At 37.5% G+C, this 22,688-nt stretch overlaps 1 pseudogene; it reads right to left on the bottom strand.

Moving 5' to 3' along the window:
- Positions 1 to 2,075: 2,075 nt before the first annotated feature.
- On the bottom strand, positions 2,076 to 2,924 carry LOC114905839 (annotated as a pseudogene).
- Positions 2,925 to 22,688: the final 19,764 nt, after the last annotated feature.

The following is a 22,688-nucleotide window of genomic DNA, read 5'->3' as shown; positions in this document are numbered from 1 at the left end:
CAAAACAGTTTCACATCTACTATTCCATTTAATCTCCATATTTTTAACAAAGTGTATTTATATATTTAAAATTCCTCCACCATCAAAGGAATACAACTTGCTCAGATATTTAAATAATAAACTTTTCCTACTAAAAATGAAAATAATTACCTCATATTTTATGTTGCCTCCTCCTGTTTCTTTCTCTTATTCATAATACTGTATCTGCTTCTCAGTTTTGCTCCTCTGTCATTATTCAATATTTGTTTTTAAGTTCCTACTCTGTGCAAGAGCTGTAGTTTGCTATCAAGCTATCTAGCTTGCTAGATGCTAAGGAGAATACAGAAAAGAGTGCAATATATTTAGCCTCAGGATATTTGTATTCTAGTAAGGAGAGTAAATACATATGATTCTTTCTAAGTAAAATTGACTTCCTCCTCACATTTTTTTTGCGGTACGCGGGCCTCTCACTGTTGTGGCCTCTCCTGTTGTGGAGCACAGGCTCCGGACGCGCAGGCTCAGTGGCCATGGCTCACGGGCCCAGCTGCTCCGCGGCATGTGGGATCTTCCCGGACCGGGACACGAACCCGTGTCCCCTGCATTGGCAGGCAGACTCTCAACCACTGCACCACCAGGGAAGTCCCCTCCTCACATTTTAAATTTAGTCCCACCAGAATCTTGGTTTCATGTCTATCTTTCCTTCTCGACAATGAGTTACCTGAAGGCAGAGATTGAGTTTCATTGATATTCGAATCCTAGCATGGAGCTCAGTGTTAGGCATGTATATTTTTTGTTTCATGTAACTCCCTGTTTTAAATCCTTTAATTTCTCCTTATTGACTTAAAGATAGACTTCAACCTCTTAGCATGTAATGTAGGCCCTTTGTAATTTAGGTTTGCACAATCCTATATGATAGCCACTAGCCACATGTATTGAGCACTTGAAATGTAGCTAGTCTGAACTGAGATGTGGTGTAAAATACACACTAGATTTCAATGTCTTAGTACCAAAGCAATGATGTAAAAAGTCTCATGAATAGTTATCTTGATATCTTGAAATGAAATTTTGTTTATATTAAAGTTTATTATTAAAATGAATTTCATCTTTTTTTGCTTTTAAAAAATGTGATTAGAAAATTTTAAATTACATATGTGGCTTGCGTGAGATTCTGGCAGACATGCTCAAGCCCTCTGCCCACCTCCTTTTCCTTATTTTCCATATGCACTTTGTTTCCGCCCTTAAAAACTTTCTTTGCTCTCTTCCAAAAGTGTGTGCTCAATTCCTGCTTCAATTCCTTTGCATGTCTGCTTGGTATTCTCTCTCTTCTTAGCACAGTCCATTGGCAAAGGCCTATCTACTGCACTCCACCTTGGACCACTCCTTCTCAAGACCTGTTTTAGATGCCCTGTGTCTGTAATACCACATCATCCTTCACAAAGCCTTATTTAGGACTTACCACACTATATTGTGTTTCCTGGTTTACTTCTGCCTCTTTTAACACTGGGGCTGATTCTCTCTGAATCTCCTGCTTTGAATATACTTTCTGTCTTAGAATAACTCTTAATGTTTGTTGAATGAAAGAAGGACCTGGTTGAATAGCAAATCTAAAGGGAAACTTTAAGGTCTGAATGTGGATGATAGTTCTAACCCAAAACCACCACCCTAGACCAAACAACAAACAAAAAAAAGGACCCCAAATTCCCCCACTCCTCTCACCGAAAAAAACAAAACAAAATACCAACACGGAACAGAAGCCACTATAGAGCTGCATATAAAGCTAGTAAACATTTATTTTTTGAGAAAACATTAACTTTCATAAAATAAAAGTCTCAAATCCTTGTGTTATCTTCTTGTTGCTCCAATGTCAAAAGGTTATGGAAAATAAAAACTGGTTCTTATAAACAGCTGTAAACAGTTTCAAAAGTTAGTGACAACGTCCTACTAAACAGTCATTCAGTCATTTCTTATTTCAGTAACATAACTTTTTCTTTCGAGGATAGAGTGGCTCTGCAGTGGCTTCATTCTTCGCCTTCAGAAAAGCTGATAAATCCTTGGTAAGCAGTACCAAAGGGAGCCGCTTCGTTTACTTGCACATTTTAATTAGTAAATGCAGTTACACACCCATGGATCCCATAGTTACGGCCAAGCAAATAATCTCCACCATAGGTATTAAAAATTGGCTGATTATTGTAGGCATTAGGGAAATTGCCATACATTTGATCAGAAAAAATAAACCCTTCATTGCTGGTTGAGAAGGGAACAGGCATAAAAACAGTAGAAAGGCTTCTGCCACCGCTGCCTCCAACTGCCCCACAAACATTTGGGTCTGCGCCAAAAGCATTTGGGTTTCCTCCGCAAGGACTTGGGTTTGCCTGGGAGCTTCTTCCTCCCCAGTAGTTGCCTAGCCCGGCAAATGGAACATCTCTTCCTCCTCTGCATTGTGACTTGAAATATTCTTTCGGGAGTGCAATTTTTATTTCACACCACCCAGAGTCAGTCAGATGGTGGTACCTGGCTTCTAACAGCCTTCTCACTGGTTTGTCATCAGTATATGTGATAAAACAGAAAGCTCGTCTTTTCTTTGTTCCTTTATACACTGGAAGCTCAATATTCTCAATCACACCAAATGCCCCAAAATACTCTCTGATTTTTACTTCAGACATACGAGGATTCAACCCTCCGACAAAAACTTTTCTTGGCAGAGATATAAATTCTATGGCTTTAGCCCTTTTAAGATCGATTGTTTTGCCATCCAGTTTGTGCTCTTTGACTTGGAGCACCTTTTCAACGGTGGCATGATCTTTAAAAAGCACAAATCCAAAGCCCCTGGGAACACCACTGACTGGATGGGTTTTAATAGTAAAGTCTATTATCTCGCCAAATTGGGCCAAGTATTCAAGAAGAGCTTGCTTACTGGTATCGTGGGGTATTCCGCCGATGAACATTTTTCTGGCGTCATAGAGATTCTTGGTGACCTTGATTAGGAGTCCCTCAGGGAGCTCATGTCTGTTGTCCATTTTGCTTATCTCAAAGCTGTTGGCGTCCACCGAAGAGAGGCTGGTGGCGGTGCGGTGTTAGTCGGCGGTAAGCTGTCAGGCTCCGGCTCAACTGACAAGAGAGGGGGAATATGGGAATTGGCCGGCGAGGTGACGCGAGAAGTACGTGGTGACGTAGGACCGCGAGAGCGAGCGGTTTGCATTTTGAAATGGGCCGTAAATGCAGTGCCTGCCGGAAAACGAGCCGTGTTTGCCCCGCAGAAGTTGGCTTACTTCCGGGGTCTGATGTTTCTGCCCTTAAGACAAAAATAATAGCCCAACAAAATGAAAGTTTGTCACGAACCGCAGCCACTCCTCATCTTGTTCACTTCGGATCGCGTCTCCTTTAAGTTTTGTTACAACTCGTTAGTTCTTTCAAGATGGAGCCTTTTGTTCATTGCTGTCCTTTTCCGTCCTTTTCGTATCCGTGTCAGTATTTGGGGGCAGGGATGGGAAAGGAGTCGAGGCTGGTAGACTGGAAAGCAGACTATCGGGAAAGCACAATGCCTGTTGGTTACGCTAAAGGGACCTAAAAATCACATTAAAAAAAAAGTCACAGCTTCGTAGAGATGTAATTTACATACCATCCAATTTGCCCTTCTAATGTTTTTAGTATGTTTACGGAGTTGTGCGATCATTACCACTATCTAATTTTAGAAACTATTTATACCCTGAAAAGAAATTCTGTACCCCATTGATTAGTCACTCCTCATTTTCCCCTCAACCCTCCCAAATCATACAATCTGTGGCCCTTTAGGTCTGGTTTCTTTCACTTAGCCCAGTGTTTTCAAGGGTCATCCATGTTGTGGCATGTTTCAGTATTTCATTATTTTTTTTTAAGGCTGAATAATATTCCATTGTATGGATATACATTTTGTTTATGTGTTCCTCTAGAATAATATTTGAAAGCATTGATATTGTTATATTATTCCATATCTGCATCATAGTTAAAATAAGTATAAGGGGGTTTTCTGTCAGTCATTTGCATTTCTGATTTCTGGCATGGTCAGTCAGTATAGATAGGATTTGTCACAATTATCTAGATTATTGAGGTGGTATTTAATATTAGCTTAACCCTTCCTTCCATTTGAAGACAAAAACTCAAATTTTTGAATGCCTTAGTTTGGCTACTTTCTTCCTTGGTCATTGCCTTATCCAACATAATCCAGTAATTTATGTTTGTCTTCTTCCTTCAAATATTAGATTTTTTGAGGGGAGGGTTTTTTAATTCTTCCACAGCATCACCCCACAGATTCTGTCTCTACATACTTAGACTCAGTGAATTTCTGCAATTACTCATTTAAAGAAAATATCCTATTGTTAATAATAATACCTGCTTATTTCTCTCTGCAAATATGTGTACTTGCTATCATTTGGAGATAAGAGAAAGGGAACTGTAATTTAAAAACTCCCTCTATGAAATTAAACCATAGGGAAAATGAATTTCACAGCAAAGGTAAAGTTAAAAACTCTAGGGAAAAAAAGCCCTGGCTCACATTTTAGTTATAAACTATTTGAGGCCCCATCTGCTCCCACCTCTCTGATGTTATTCCACATACCTGTGCCTTTGTTCATTCTGAACATTCTTCCTCAAATGCCTTTGTTTTCTCCTCTGCCAACCACCCCATCCTCATTCTGTCTGCCTAACCTTTATAGCTTCCTCTAAGAGCCTCCCCTCTGTGAACCTATTATACCCTTTTTATACATTTTTATCAAGATGTATATATATATGTGTCTGTCAGTTAGCTTCTCATGGACAGACACGGTGCCATACTTAACCTAAAGGTTTCAACACAAAGCATAATACATATAATACCTGGCACATTTTTTTTAAAGGAACTCACTAAATGCTTGTTGAAATAAACTAAGCATTGGAGTTCTGTGGGCCACATTTTTGAAAATCCTTGGTCTAACTGACCTCTGAGAGGATGAACCTGTTGCAGATAACTTCCTGAATGCTGATCTGCCACAGTTTTGGAGATCTGACCTATCTTCTTATGGAAGAGGCTGCAATATTGAAATTTTCTTATTTTGGGATCATCTGTAAACCAACTGAGAAAACCACAAAGAAGCCAGAGCTCCCTTTAGCTCCTGCTTTCCCTAGAATGAGACTCTTAGGGGCATTATACCCTCTGTATTTCTAAACTAATGAGGCACCTTGATGGCTAGTTATTTACCTGTGGCTCTTTTTCTAATTAAGCCATGGCTGGTGTCATAGTTTTGACCCCTGTGAGGGCTGGTTAGCTTTATTCAATTACATGGCTACAGGCTGCACTCATGGCCCTAGTCCTTGCCCTTGCAAACACATGTTCCAAGGGGCTGCTGGGTCAGAGCACATCAATGAATCAGTGAAAAGACAGTCCTTACTTCTGGATACACAATTCAAAGCCTTTAACCTACTGATCTTGGGTCAGTAGTGTCATACTGGTACATGAAAGACAATACATGATTACTGTAATTACTTCTGAGGCAGTAAAATGGAACATTTTTAAAAAGATTGTGTCTACTCCTTGTCCCCTAATGAAAATAATTATGCACACTGAGGTACTGTCCTCTCACACACATGCTCCGTGATCTTTAGCTGTCTAAAATGTTTTAAAATGACTCCTTTCCACTGTAATGTCTAAAGAAATTAAAATCTGTACTGTTTAGCTTTAGTTTTTCATGGCGACGGTGCCACACAACATAACATTTTAGGTATTGAAATACTGTCATCAGATTCCTAATGTTAACTCTCCTTATGAGCAGTACACTAACAATAATTCTGACTAGCAATTTATTCTTATTCCACATTAAATCAAAATACACATATATTGGAGAATTGAAGGAACTGGAGATTTCTTTAAGAAATGAATAAATGAATGAATGAATGTTAGGCACCCAGACAGTTATCAAAGGTATTTTACAAAAGTGGACTGCTTGTAAAAAAAGAACCCATAACACAAAGATCAAGTGGCAAAGAAGCTAGGGATATAAAGTCAGGAATTGCTGCTTTTGGGGGTAGGGGGACCAAGAGCTATAATACATGCAGGCTGTCATATTTTTTGTATTTTAGGGAACATGGGATGCCTGACCTGGGTTTGTTTTACTGTGATCTAGACCATGCCTGCTGTATTTATAGCTCTTAATTTGATTGTCCCTTGGATGTTAGTATCTTATTTATAATTGTTGGAGAATGGGGGAGAAGATGAAGGATGACATATGCCTTTAGAATTAATCTGCCTCTCTTATCATGGGACTCAACGTAGGCAGAAGGATGCTGTGGGACCCATAAATCAGGAAGGTAACCTGGATGTATCCTGATTTGATATGCTGGCATAGACCTGTCTCTGTGATAATATATTCTTTAATGCTCTGTTGAACCTGTTCTCTTTAGTGAAATGAAAATGCATGCGTTTGACATACTTGGTCTAGTTAGTTGTTTGATAAAGTGAGATTTCCCTTACTCTTTTTCCTCTTCATTTTCCACAGAAACTGCCAGTGTCCATTACTTAAATTGAGAGCGCTAGCAGATAGTTTGAAAAATGATCATTTAGGAAATACTGTTCTCTGCTAAATTTGAGTGTATCCAAATAGTGATCTAGCTGAATGTAGTCCACTGGACATAGACTAAAAATTAATTTGACATCAAAAGTTTTTAACAGGGCTTCCCTGGTGGCACAGTGGTTGAGAGTCCGCCTGCCGATGCAGGGTACACAGGTTTGTGCCCCGGTCCGGGAAGATCCCACATGCCGCGGAGCGGCTGGGCCCGTGAGCCATGGCCGCTGAGCCTGCGAGTCCGGAGCCTGTGCTCCGCAACAGGAGAGGCCACAACGGTGAGAGGCCCGCATACTGCAAAAAAAAAAAAAAAAAAAAAAAAAAAGTTTTTAACAGCTGAATCCAGCTGCCGGACTTTTGCCTAGATGACAGTCATTTAAAAAGTACTTTTTGCCATCTGCAAAGGAGGCAAATGTGCCGGGTTGTAGGAAGACCACATAAATGTGTCAGTTTCAAGAACTGCTTGACAAGACACGTGTAGGTATTAAAACATCCATTTCTCTTGAGAATACCACTTAACATAGGCAATTCAATTATGCTAATCTCAGACTAAATATTTACAGGTTTTTTTTTAAAAGAGGGAGGATTGGTAGAGAGGAAGACTCATTCTCCATCACTATGCAATATATAGTAAAGGGAAGTCTACTGAGATGCACTCTGTGTCTCCCAGTCTTCCTTAGAAGAATTATGAAAGCCTCAAAGACTTCCTAGTTGTGTGTTTGGGTAGGATCTACCACGGAAGGAATGGGAGTCCATTCCCCAAGCACCTATGCATAACCTGGAGAATATTGGAATAACAGTACATGACCTTGTAATTCTCTTTTTCCCTCTTCACCTTCTAATTAGCCAGTGTCATCTCAAAGAATGGGGATGCCCTACAGATGTACAGATAAAAAGACAGATTCCAAAACTGGCTTTTTTTTTTGATGTAGGTCAGAGTTGCCCACAACTGTTGAGTTCAATTAAAATCCATAAAGTTTGTAGCCTGTTTCGATATTTTGCCTCCTCTAATTATTTATTTTTGTGGCTTTAACTTTTTGGTAGAGGGAAAAAGCTCTACCTGCCAACTCACTTTTTTTCTTTATAAAAGTCATTGGTGGAGGGGCTTTGCTTGCACTTTTTAAATTAATGGAATCTGTATTGCTTATACGTGAATTTGTAAAAGTCATAAAGGTAACCATACTTGCATATGAATCATGGAAATGTAGAGTTTAGATATTCTTGTTGTGCAAACATAGATATAAATAAATATATGAAATCAACTTATACACTATAAGAAGTATGTGCATATAATGCTCTTTGAAGACTTATAAAGAAAGTCTGATTACTTGATTCATATACAGTCGTCCCTGAGTATCCTCGGGGGATTAATTCCAGGACCCCCTTCTGATACCAAAATCCATGGATGCTCAAGTCCCTTATCCACCTGTATACTTTAAATCATTTTTAGATTACTTATAATACTTAACACAGTGTAAATGCTATGTAAATAGTTGCTAGCACACGGAAAATTCAATTTTTGCTTTTTGGAACTTTCTGTAATTGTTTTCCAAATATTTTCAATCTGAGTTTGGTTGAATCTGCAGATACAGAGAACCAGCTATACTATTTAATGTGAATTTCTTTCTAGTTATTTTTGTTGGGCCAAATAATTATCTATATTTAAATATTCATGGACTCTGGTCTTTAGTCTAAGAAATGAAAATACTGAGAAGAGGTTTTATTTCTGTCGTGCCTTTTTTTTTTTGGCTCATAAATAATTTTTTCACATACCTCCTCTGGGGAAAAATACACTGACCAACAATTTCCAGTCGTGATTATTTGTTAATTCCTGATTTTGTGAAGAAGAACATGCTTAAAAATCAAAATATACAATCCTTATGTTTCATGTCTCATGTCTAACCCCCTACCAGTTACAATCCACACATTCTAAGCTGATCACAGAAAGAACAGTTGTGGAGTCAGAATCACAGAGGTCTGTGCCAAGTGCATAGGACATGCAGAAAGGATTCAAGAATACAATCAATACCAACTGAGGTGGTATTGAGAATAGTCTGACAGAGATGGACAAAGGAAGGCTAATGCCGCTCCAGTGAAACCTTTGAGTCAGGTCCTAAGACAAGAGAGGTTTTAGGTACATCTAGAACTAGAGGAATCAGAGATAAGAAAACAAATACAAACTTACAAGGATATCTTCTGGACTAAAACAAAAAGATGAAGATGAACACTGTGTTAGAAAGAAATGGAATATGGTGAATCAGTAGTCAGTTATAAACTAATTTTAGGCTTCTCACTGTTTCCTTTGGCATTGATTTGCTTCTGTATGGAAGTATTATCTGCATTAAGAGACAGTGGCTGAAGAATCCAAATACCAAGTATTTATGCCCATCCAATTGCTTTTTCTTTGTTCATGCAAATGGCAGGCTTTAGAATTCTGAACTGTATAGTTCCCAGTACTTTTGTGTATGTGGGGAACAATAATCCTTACCTGGCAGTTCATTTTTTTCTATCTGCCAATATCGAGTTTAGTCTTTCGCCAATGCAGACTCTCTGGCTGCAAACAACTACACAGGTTTGTCTTATCTTGTTTTTTCAATCTCTGGTCATCAGGGCTTCATTTTTTCCCCTGACAATTTAATATCCAAATTATCTGTGCCTTCTCTTTGTAGATATTGTTTCCTAATAGATTGTCTATTCCAGCCTTAATAACCATTCCTAGGCTTGTCAGAGACTGAGCTTAAGGAAGAGTGTAGCACTTGTATAAATTCAATGTTTTCAAGCATTCAGCCAACATGTAATGAGCATCAGACAGAGAAGGGGGAATAATGGTATCTCAGGCAGAGAAAACAGTATGCACAAAAACTTAGATTTGTTCTTAGAGCAGTAGTGGGGTAGCTGGGGTGCCTTCCATATGAAAACATATGATAGGAGATGAGGTTGGAAATATGGGCCTTTCTGAGTATGTAATAAACATTTTTGAACCTTCATGTGTCAGGCACTGTACTAGGGTTTTTGGATACAAGGATGAATAGAGAATTTTATGAACTAACAGTAGGATGGTGATAGGCTTATAAACTCAAGCTTCATTATAATGTAAATACAGTCATAGAGGTAAACACAGGTTGTTCAGGGAGTGGAGGAGGGGAGTACCAATCATAGCCTGGATGCAGGAAGGGGTAAGATGTCATGAAGAAAGAGAACAGAATGAGAAGCCAAGGGAGGCCAGCACTAAACCCCGAGATGCTCCAGCATTTAAGGGACCAGGGAGATTTTCACAGTGTATGGAGTTTATGGAAATTTAAAGTTGAAACCTATTTGGTCTTTAGAATGCTTTAGAAAAGTGCTTCCTCTTGAAGATTCAGAAAATGATTAAACTACAGTCACCATATTTAGTTGATTTCCCCTATAGAGAGTGATATATTTACATAATAACCTTTGTGTATCTTTGTGACCACACATGAATGAGCCAAAAATATATGGTTTTTGGCTTGAATTAACAGTCATTTATTTAAATATAGGACACCAAAAGCAGGAGTAATAAAAGAAACATTTGTTTTATCAGACTTCATCAAAATTAAAACTTTTGCATTTCAAAAGACACCATTGACAAAATGAAAAGGAAGGCCACAAACTGAGAGAAAATGTTTTCAAATCATATAACATCCAATAGTGAACTTGCATTCAGAATATATGAGGGGTATTTACAATTCAATTATAAGAAAACAAATAATGCAATTAAAAAATGAGGGAAAGATATGAATAGAAATTTCACCAAAAAAGATATTGAAATGGTCAATAAGCACATGAAAAGATGCATGACATAATTAATCATGAGGGCAATGCAAATTAAAGCCACAATAAGATACTACTTCAAACCCACTTGAGTAACTATAATAAACATACATAAATAATCATAAGTGTTGGTGAGGATGTGGAGAAATGAGAATTTTCATATATTAATAGTGAGAATGTAAAATGGCAAGCTGCTTTAGAAAACAGCTTGCTGTTTCTTAAAAAGATAAACATATTTACAATATGCCCTAGCAAATCAACCCCTAGGATCTACCCAAGAGAAATGAAAACCTATGTCTTGTGCACAGATGTTTATATCCGTATTATTCATAATAGCTCAAAAGTGGAAAAAAATGTCCATCAACTTGTGAATATATAAACAAGTATGGTATATCCATATAATGAAATATAAAGAAATATAAAATATAAAAGGACTGGGTACATAGATGAATCTCAAAAACATTAAGTGCAAGAAGTCAGATGTAAAAGATCACATGTTGTATGATTCCATTCACATGAAATGTCTAGAAAAAGGAAATCTAGAGAGAGAGAAAATAGAGTAGTGGTTGCTTGGGACTGGGGGTGTGAACAGGGAGCAACTGAAAATGGGTATGAAAAATTTGGAGGGATGATTGCAATGTTCTAGAATCAGATTATGTGATATCTGCATATCTCTAAACTTACTAAAATCATTAAATTATACACACAAAATGGCTTTATGGTATGTAAATTACACATTAATAAGCCTATTAAAAAACAAACAAAAAGTCAGTTATAAAACATGCCAGGGCTCCTCAAGTGAAAATATCATAAATGAGAATTAAGTAGTTGATTATATTGAAATGGTTATAACAATAGATATTTTGTATGGTTTAAGCATAGAAAAATTAACTGAACACTGGAGAGTCTAAACTTAAAAATGAAATGAATTCCTGAAGTTCTAGAATTACCTATCCTTTATTTTAGCATGCTGAATTGTATGTTCATTTCTTTGTATACATATATTGTTCCAGTTTCCTTCAGATTTTTCTTCATGCTTTTGTGTTTTTAACCCTAGAAATATTAAAGGAAGATTTTAATATCGATAAAATGTTAAAAAATAATGAAGCAAGCATTTGCTTCTTGCATAAGATAATTTTGATTACATTTTCATAACCTATTTGAAAGATTTTATGTATAAATACACACACACAATTTGGTTTCAGATGTATGGAATTCCTGAAAATTCTCTAGGCTAACTTAGAAAACATCTCAATATATCTCAAGTTTGATCTATGTTGTAGTAGCAAATATACGTTGTTTATAGTGATTTAACATCTATATTCTAGAATGTTTCCTAGAGCAACTAGAAAAGTGCAATGGAATTTTGTGAGGAAATGCAAGGATCATGAAGTTTTAAAGTACTTATTTCTATGTATGCTATGAGTAGATTAGTTGACTTTTTTTTTAATAACAACTTTTGAAGTGTATACCCATATATATAAGTGTATAGGCTCCATTTTGACAGACTGAACAACTGATTTTTTAATTACAATTCTCAGGTGAAAGATGAATTTGGAAATATTCAGTAAGCACTGAAAAAACTTAATATAAATGTTGCAAAATAATTATGACATTTTGTTACTCTGAGGATTATTAATACTCTTTAACCACTTTAATGTCAGTCACATTCAGTGTTCTGAAATGGAGGTTCTGAGTCAGCCCACGGTGGAGGTGTATTTTTCCTTACCTTATTGTATCATTTTTTAGTTGTCTTATTGGACTTTGAGCATAAGAGTGCACCCGGCATCAGTAAAATCCTCTTAGAGGATTTTGTGAAGGCTTAAAGATTTTCTTGAAGAATATATATAGAAAACTATTTTCTTCAAACAGTTATAAGTTCAGAAGTCATCACCTATAGCAATATAAAACAAGAAACAAACCCTTTAATTTAGTTTTCTATTAACAGAGCAATATGTGTAAAATAATACCTAACATGGCTGCCAAATAGTTTATTGAATTACCTGCTTCTTCTCATTTTGTTTTCTGTGGTTCCACAGTAAACCTTTTGAAGCCTCACAAAGGAGAAACATTTCAACTTCCCAATATCTAAGGAGGTGAGTAGGAAACAGAAAGGGGGCTGATTTTTCTACACTTAAGGGAGAAGGGAGAATTTTCCTGGATCAGGTTTCTATCTTGGTCTGTTTGAATTAGATATCGGCTAGGTACATTCATGTATATTCCAAAAGAATCTCTGAAAAAAATATTTATACCTATAGTGGACAGCTTGGAAAGAAAGGAAGGAAGGAAGAAAAGTTTTATAGTTATATGGTTATAATATTTTATATATGTAGTTATATGTGTGTATATATATATAGTTATATATGTATATATATAGTTATTTGGGTGTAAAATATGTTTGAGAGATTCAGATTTTTTTTTTTATAAAATAAGCCTATGTTTATAATTATGATCAAACAATGGAGCCACAAAATAGCCAAACTATGGATTTAATATCTTGTCACAATCTGGATTCTAGAAGGTGAAAGTTAACTGGTAATTGTAAAGGTCCTACTTCAAAAATATTTTGATTCAGAAAAGGTAGTATGGATGGTAAAAAGATTTCATAGTTTTATTTTTTTCAGACAGATTTAGTTGGTTTTTATTTTTTCAATAAAGATTTTTTTTTTTAAGTTGTAGAATAGTAGATTTATAGAAAAGATGCAAAGATAGTAGGGAGTTCCCAAATACCCAACACTCAGTTCCCCTTATAGGACTGTGGTACATTTGTCACAAGTAAGGAACCAACATCTGTACATCACTATTAACTAAAATCCACAGTTTATTCAGGTTTCACTAGTTTTTCCTTAATACGTTTTCTCTGTTACATTTGTCATGTCTTCCAGTCTCTTCTGGGCTGTGATAATTTCTCAGACTTTTCTTGTTTTTGATAACCTTGACAGTTTTGAGGAGTACTGGTTAGGTATTCTGTGAAACATCCCTCAGTTGGGGTGTCTCTGATTTTTTCTCTTGGTTAGAATGGTGTGATGGGCTCTTGGGAGGAAAACAACAGAGGTAAGTGCCCTTTTCATCAGACATCAGATCATGGGTACATGCAAAGAGCATGACTTGGCACTGATGATCACCTTGATTGCCTTGGTGAGGCAGTGGTTGCCAGGTTACTCCAATGTAAACTACTTTTTCTCCCACTCCATGCTCTACTCTTTCATGGTATAGTTATTTAAAAGTATGTTCTTTATGAAGTGGTTTTAGAATGACATTTTATTTCATCTTGCTTTTTGTCTAAGAGCAACATCTTTTTCTGATCTAGTCAGAAATATCTAACCATTTACTTAATATGTTCCATGTGTGAGGCTCAATATTGCTTGTCTCTTAAAAAACAAAGGTCAAGATACAATTATGACTCTATTGATTCTCAACATGAATATTTTGGTGTCATTTGATTATTTCTCTTCATGATATAGCAATATATGGTTATAAACTTACTCATTCTTTTTTTTTTTTTTTTTGTGGTATGCGGGCCTCTCACTGTTGTGGCTTCTCCCGTCGCGGAGCATAGGCTCCAGACGTGCAGGCTCAACGGCCATGGCTCACGGGCCCAGCCGCTCCGCGGCATGTGGGATCTTCCCAGACCAGGGCACGAACCCATGTCCCCTGCATCGGCAGGCGGGCTCTCAGCCACTGCGCCACCAGGGAAGCCCCAAACTTACTCATTCTTTAAAGATACTATGCTTGGCCTTTATATTTTGGCTATTGCTCCAGGTTTGTGATAGAGTCTTTTGGCCTAAAGGAGGCATTGAACGGCAATGCTATTGCTGCTCCTGCCACATGACGTAGAACTGGAAGGTGATCCCTGGTAGAATATCAGGTCTTGTGTCCGTGTAGCGCCTCCTCCCACGCGACTGACTAGGATTATCTCAATCGAATCCATCTTTCTGTAATCTCCACAATGGCCCAAGTACCTAGATGTGCTTCCCTGTGTTAAGGTTAGGGCAGTGATTTGACTAATTAATATAAACAGTAATAATTCTTTTACAGCTGGTGGGTGCACCCTTTGGAGTGGGTGCACTCCAAGACACATATGTAGAGAATTTGTAATGCATTACCATCAAAAATACAGGCCCACCAGGATAGCTAAACTCATCCTGAACCTACCAAATAAATCTTTCAAGTGACTGACTATAGTGTGCAGGCTCTCAGTGTTTTCTCTGCTTTTCTGGGGCTTTATGCTAATGCAGGAATCCCTCAAGATTTTGAAACTGCAAGATTTCACTCAGTTTGACAGGTTATCTTTCCTGATTCTGGAGTTGGCTGGTGAGGCCTTTATTTTAACCATTAAACACCTTTGTAATTTTGTTGTTCTTGCCTTTGTTTTGCAAGACTAGAGCTCAATTACTGCAGTTTAGCCTGTTAAAGTGAGAGGTAGGTAGCATGAGTCTGCAAGATTAACAATATATGTCAGAGGACAGATAGGGAATGAAGCAAATAACCACTAGTGATTGCTCCTGGAATCAGTTTTATTTTTTTTTAATGGGGGTCGATGTGCAACTCTGGTATTTTTAGGGCCATCAGCAATAGCTTTGACTTGAACGCATTTCTCTTATTTAAACTCTGCTCTGATGCAAGTAATCGATATTGCAGTTTTGGTGAAAAAATCCTTTTTGACAAAAGCTCCAAGATTGATTACCTAGATCAATACCATTTTTAAGAACAATTCATCAAGATTGTATTTAAACAGAGACCATGATGCATTTAAACCGTTAATAATACAAATCTTCCCCCTTCTCTCCTCCTTGTGGATTATCTCTTTTCACCCAGCAGTAGACTTCACAGTAGAGTATAATGTCACACAGTTTTCCAGGCTTTAAAATAAGATGACAGTTCTTCCAAATTGTTGTTACTCTCCTCTCCCCTATTCTTCTCACAGCTTTGTTGTTCCTAATTTACAAATAAACTATTGTTCTCACAATACTGAGGTTCTGGAATCTCCTGTTTTCTTGGTCTTATAAAAATTGAGAAAAAACATCCTGGAAGAAAATGAAGACAAAGAAATGCAGAGCTTTGCTGCAATCAAGCTCTTCTACTTTTCAATCAGCAGCCACTCTAGGGATAGGTGTAATTGTCTTGATAATTCAGGCAAACGCACATTTTTGGCCTGAATGACTATAGTAATTGTGGCTGTGTGGATCCAGTTTAGTGGAGGTTAAAAACTGTCCTTGTGGGCTTCCCTGGTGGCGCAGTGGTTGAGAGTCCGCCTGCCGATGCAGGGGACATGGGTTCGTGACCCGGTCCGGGAAGATCCCACATGCCACGGAGTGGCTAGGCCCGTGAGCCATGGCTGCTGAGCCTGCGCATCTGGAGCCTGTGCTCTGCAACGGGAGAAGCCACAACAGTGAGAGGCCCGCATACCGCAAAAAAAAAAACAAAAAACCTGTCCTTGTCTAAAAATCATAACAATGAGAATCAGCAACTAGCCATTACTGAAGCTCAGAATGGTTTACTGAACTCAGTCAATTTCCTCCAACATCTTTAAAAATTAAATAATTATCATCTGTCCAGAATGCAAAACTAACCTGGAAGCACTGGGGTGAGAATGGTCCTCCAAACCACTTTTTCTACATTCTTGCTGAAAATATGAGGAAAATGAAAGGTAGAAAATGGGGGAACTGGGCTAGATATAAGTTCTGTAACAACTATCAACTGGTAGCTGTAAAATTGCTTCTAACTTTCACACTGATGGGGACATTTGAGACTCTGCTAAAGGCTGGAAGAGGATCCACAGTAATCCCATGGGGGTTGCCTTGGAATTCAGGTGTCATTTTCAAAGCTCTTTCTATATGTCCTTTATCAACTTGTCTTTAGATTGTATTATGTGCAGTGCCAAGGGGGCCAAGAAGTGCTGTATGAAAACTGAGGACATATAACTCAGGGCAAGAAAAGGTAAATTGCATGGTGACTTAGGATGGTAAAAGACCCAAAATATAATTGATGCATGAGTTTTTCTTGGCAAGAGATTAACTACAAAAGAGTTTCTAAATTCCAGGTAAAAGTGTTTATCATGAAAGTTCATTTTTAAAGGCATCAGTGAAATTGAGGTTGAGGTGAATTTAGAGAGCATTCTAAGTTGGTATACTACAAAGTTTCAAAAATAATACTCAGTTCACTTGGAGTGTTCTACATGTCCTCTGTGTGGAATTTATTTAGAAGTGAGCTGTACCTGGAAGAAATGGACAAATTCTTAGAAAAGCACAACCTTCCAAGACTGAACCAGGAAGAAATAGAAAATATGAACAGACCAATCACAAGTAATGAAATTGAAACTGAGATTAAAAATCTTCCAACAAATAAAAGTCCAAGACCAGATGGCTACACAGGTGAATTCTATCAAACATTTAGAGAAGAGCTAACTCCCATCCTTCTCAAACCCTTCCAAAAAATTGCAGAGGAAGTAACATTCCCAAACTCATTCTGAGGCCACCATCACCCTGATACCAAAACCAGACAAAGATGTCACAAAAAAAGAAAATTACAGACCAATATCACTGATGAATATAGATGCAAAATCCTCAACAAAATACTAGCAAACAGAATCCAACAACACATTAAAAGGATCATACACCATGATCAAGTGGGATTTATCCCAGGGATGCAAGGATTCTTCAGTATACACAAATAAATCAATGTGATACACCATATTAACAAACTGAAGAATAAAAACCATATGATTATCTGAATAGATGCAGAAAAAACTTTTGACAAATTCAACACCAATTTATGATAAAAACTCTCCAGAAAGTGGGCATAGAGGGAAACTACCTCAACATAATAAAAACTATATATGACAAACCCACAGCAAACATCATTCACAATGATATGAAACTGAAAGCATTTCCACTAAGATCAGGAACAAGACAAGGAGGTCCACTCTCTCCACTATTATTCCACATAGTTTTGGAAGTCCTAGCCATGGCAATCAGAGAAGAAAAAGAAACAAAAGCAATATGAATTGGAAAAGCAGAACTAAAACTGTCACTGTTTGCAGATGACATGATACTATACATAGAGAATCCTAGAGATGCCACCAGAAAACTACTAGAGCTAATCAATGAACTTGGTAAAGTTGCAGGATACAAAATTAATATAGAGAAATCTCTTGCATTCCTATACAGTAACAATGAAAGATCAGAAAGAGAAATTAAGGAAACAATCCCATTCACCATTGCAACAAAAAGAATAAAATACCTAGGAATAAACCTAACTAAGGAGGTAAAAGACCTGTACTCAGAAAACTTTAAGACACTGATGAAAGAAATCAAAGATGACACAAAAAGGTGGAGAGATATACCATCTCTTCTTGGATTAGAAAAATCAATATTGTGAAAATAACTATACTACCCAAAGCAATCTACATATTCAATGTAATTGCTATCAAATTACCAGTGTCATTTTTCACAGAACTAGAACAAAAAATCTTAAAATTTATATGGAGACACAAAAGACCCCAAAGAGCCAAAGCAATATTGAGAAAGAAAAAAAGGGAACCAGAGGAATCAGGCTTCCTGACTTCAGACTATACTACAAAGCTACAGTAATCAAGACAGTATGGTACTGGCACAAAACCAGAAATATAGAGCAATGGAACAGGATAGAAAGCCCAGAGATAAACCCACACACCTATGGTCAACTAACCTATGACAAAGGAGGCAAGAATATACAATGGAGAAAAGACAGTCTCTTCAATAAGTGGTGCTGGGAAAACTGAACAGATACATGTAAAAGAATGAAATTAGAACACTCCCTAACACCATACACAAAAATAATCCCAAAATGGATTAGAGACCTAAATGTAAGACCAGATACTATAAAACTCTTAGAGGAAAACATAAGAAGAACACTCTTTGACATAAGTCACAGTAAGATCTTTTTTGACCCACCTCCTAGAGAAATGGAAATAAAAACAAAAATAAACAAATGGGACCTAATGAAACTTAAAAGCTTTTGCACAGCAAAGGAAACTATAAACAAGATGAAAAGACAACCCTCAGAATGGGAAAAAATGTCTACAAATGAATCAATGGACAAAGGATTAATCTCCAAAATATATAAACAGTTCATGGAGCTCAATATTAAAAAAACAACCCAATCAAAAAATGGGTAGAAGACCTAAATAGACATTTCTCCAAAGAAGACATACAGATGGCCAAGAGGTACATGAAAAGCTGCTCAACAGCACTAATTCTTTGAGAATTGCAAATCAAAACTACAATGAGGTATCACCTCGCACTGATCATAATGGCCATCAACAGAAAATCTGCAAACAACAAATGCTGGAGAGGGCATGGAGAAAAGTGAACCCTCTTGCATTGTTAGTGGGAATGTAAATTGATACAGCCACTATGGAGAACAGTATGGAGGTTCCTTAAAAAACTAAAGATAGACTTACCATATGACCCAGCAATACCACTACCTTGCATATAACCAGAGAAAACCATAATTCAAAAAGACACATGCACCCCAACGTTAATTGCAGCACTATTTACAATAGCCAGGTCATGGAAGCAACCTAAATGCCCATCGACAGATGGATGAAGAAGATGTGGTACATATGTACAATGGAATATTTATGTACAATGGAATACATATATACAATGGAATATTTCTCAGCCATAAAAAGGAATGAAATTGGGTCATTTGTAGAGATGTGGATGGACCTAGAGGCTGTCATACAGAATGAGGTAAGTCAGAAAGAGAAAAACAAATATCGTATATTAACGCATATATGTGGAATCTAGAAAAATGGTACAGATGAACCAGTTTGCAAGGTAGAAATAGAGGCACAGATGTAGAGAACAAACGTATGGACACCATGGGGGGAAGCGGGGGTGGGATTGGTGGTGGTGGGATGAATTGGGAGATTGCAATTGACATATATACACTAATATGTATAAAATAGGTAACTAATAAGAACCTGCTGTATTAAAAAAATAATAATAAAATTCAAAAAAAAAAAAAGGAAGTGAGCTATAGAAGATTTTCTTGAATGCATGGTGAGTTTACTAATGGCAATTCTGCTTTCCATGGAGGCAAAAGCCACTCTGCTTTGCTTTTGCTTTATCCATCTTCAGTGAAAAACTGTAAGTGAAGTGTCCAGTCCATTAATAATGTTTTCTAGGGCTTTCTGCCATTTATAGATGAGAGTGCAAGTGGCTCTCCTGTGTCCTACACCTGGACTTGATGTCTGTCAGCACAGGGGAAGGTGGATCAAAGGAGGCCTTTGGAATTTCAGTAAGTTTCCTACAGTACCTCCATCGTCACTTTACAGTCTGTCTTCTCTACCCTAATACATTAGCAGTGTTCAAGAAGAAAATTAAACCCAGTAAATTTGAAGATCTAACTGACTTTGTTCAATGATTCATGAATTGGGCAGCATCCTATCTAGTAAATAGAAGAGCACTCTGAGGAAGTGTACAAAATGGAAGGATTTTATAGAAACGGGGTGGGACAAAGAGGTTATTAGGGAAATAAAAGATTGTTTCAGGCAAGGTTACCTCCCTAGTGCCGACCTATAAATTCCAGATACTCCTTTCCTGGGAGAGGTTGAAACTGCAATTAATTCTTGGTTTGATGTCCTGGAGGCATGTGGCTCCACTTTGGGCCTGTTTCTTTATTATTTTTTTTCTCTCCCTCTCTCTCCTTTTTTTTTTGCTTAGACAGTGGCTAACTCAGGAAAGGAAGATTTGTCTTTTGAGAGTTCAGGGTTCCTCTTGAGTATTTTTTTTCTTAAAAAGAGTTACAAATTTTTTTCCCAGAAGCATTTAAAAAAATTGGAAAATGCCACAAGCAAGTACATTTATGTTTCTTTATCTGTAACATTTCATATTTGAGGTTCAAAATGTTTTGATATATATATGGTTTTTGAGTCTTAATGGAACAAAGGAAAGCTAGTTTTCTAGAATCTAGGACACTGTTTCTCAAAACTTTACTGCTGAAATGTCTGTAACTTTCTCCCCCTCATTCTCATAGAAAAGACCCATTCCATCCTCCCCAATTATATTTTCATATCTAAGAAACATGTATTTTGCTTATTTTAGAAATATATAATGACTAATATATTTTATATATTAATTATAAATATAAATTTTATATAATATAATGATTACATTCTTACCCAAGTTAGATATCATTCACGATCAGCAATTATTTGAAGATATACTTAAGTGGATGCATATCATGCATAGGATGAATTGCTTAACAAAGCTTGCAACTTTTCTTGATGTGGTCCTGTAAGCAGCTCTTTTGCCTCTTTTCTGTTTGTCCATCTGGTTTTCCTCAGACCTTAATTATAAAAATGAGACCACTAGGTAACATTTAACCTAACTCCTGATTTGCTCTACTGAATATATACAATGCCTTGCTTAACCTGTTGATTCCTTTCCTGGATTAGAAGGAGTAAGAATGAAGAATTAAGTAGTTAAAGAATGACTGACTCTCTATTCCCAGCTTCCCCCTTAGCAAATTTGCAGGCAGGATAGCACCCAGTTGCAAGTGGACCACGTAGGCAAGATAACATCCAAAGAAAGATCAGGAGAAATCAGCAGGATTGCGCGCAATGGAAAAGTGACCAAGAATCTGATCTCCTACCTTATTGATTGACTGAGATTAGTTCCCTCTTTTCCCTTTAAAAACTTTCATGGCCAAGCAAAATCTTCAGAGTTGGTTTTGGGCCATGGGTCTGCCTTCTCCCCAGGTAGCCAGCTCCCTGGTTAAAGCAACCTCTCCTTTTCCAACCAACACTCGTCTTCTAAGTATTGACTTTTTGAGTGGCAAGCAGCCGAACCTGAGTTGGGTACCAGCCCTTGTTTGCTTTTTCAGGTTGGCTATTTTGAAACTCCCTTCCCCCACTCCCCACTATTATACTGTTCAGCAGACTGACAGATTTAGCCAGTAAGAAACAATGAGCTCAGATATATTTAAACAGTTTTTTTTTACTTACATAGAGAGCAAAAGCAAGATCATGTCCTTTGTCCCACAGTATGACACCAAAACAAGCTTTTTGCTTCACCCTCCCCCACTTTAGATAGCTTCAGGCTATAAAAGCACTTAGTTCCCCTACACACTCAACCAGTTATACTGAATTACCTCACAGGTCTATTAATTTTCCCTTCTCACTCTTACTTCAGGGTCTTTGTGCATGTCTGTGCCCACAGCTTTACTTTCCTTCACCTCTCTTGGTGGTTTCCGGGATTGACCCTGAGACCTAAATCTCGGATCCTGAAAATAGTTCTAGGTCAAAATCAACTAGTCAATTCATAACAACTGTTGAACTAAATTTCTAGGCCCAAGATGGACCTGTCCCTGCCTGGGGTGTCACATCAGCAAACCAAACCTGAGAAAACGTTGGCGTCCCTATAAATACTCTGCTTGACCAGAAATGCAGTATATTCAGTCAGCCCATCCACAAATGCCAAGTTAACTTTGGTCTTTGTCACCCAAACAAGGTTGACTATGTGGCCCCAGCTAGTCAGATATTCTCTATTTGTTTCTTCCTTTTTCTTTATCCTTTATCATATAAAAACTCCCTGCCTTTTGTTCCATTTTGCAGTTCTTTGAAAGGAGATTGTCCACTTCATGAGTACTAAATAAAGTTTGTCCTCTTTGATAATTTTTAAGTTTTTGGTGATGAGAAATGGGATCTGAAGCTGACTGTTAATGGCCTACAGGACAATGAGATGCACAGGGGAGGTGCCCTTAGAACCCTTTGAGTTCACCGTTCCTCCCATTGTTACCAAGGGCTATGGGTAAGTCATTCTTGGATTTGAGCTTTGCTGCCTTTTGTGCAGCCCTCTGAGCCAAACAAATCTTATTTTAAAAATACTGTTCCCAGAAAGGTACTCAATCCCTGGAAAGGTTCTGGGATACTTATATTGAGAGTCCATGATGGGTGACAACAACTAGGGTACTCACAAAGCCTTCAGGTAAGTCCACAGCCTAAACTACTGAGGGAAAATAAATGAAGAGGAAAAATTCAGAATGTTTTGACCTCAAAATCAAAATCTAAGGTAGAACAAGTCACACTATTAAAAGCCATCAGGGTGTCTGCCACTAAAATCATCCCTTAGTATCTGTGGGGGATTGGTTCTAGGATCCCTTGCAGATACTAAAATCAGTGGATGTTCAAGTCCCTTCTATAAAATAGCATCGTACAGTTGGCCCTCCGTATCTGTGGGTTCCACATCCACAGATATGGAGGGCCAACTATACAAAGAAATCTTCTAGTGAAGGGAGTAATAGGTCTATTGCTAATGGAAATCTTGGAAGCCAAAGCCGTGAAACTGGTGGGCATGG

The sequence above is a fragment of the Monodon monoceros genome, unplaced genomic scaffold (assembly GCF_005190385.1).
Source record: "Monodon monoceros isolate NGI ecotype Baffin Bay Population unplaced genomic scaffold, NGI_Narwhal_1 Super_Scaffold_22, whole genome shotgun sequence".
Lineage (NCBI taxonomy): Eukaryota > Metazoa > Chordata > Mammalia > Artiodactyla > Monodontidae > Monodon > Monodon monoceros.
Note: the sequence above shows the minus strand (reverse complement) of the source record. Positions and strands in the feature narration are given on the sequence as shown.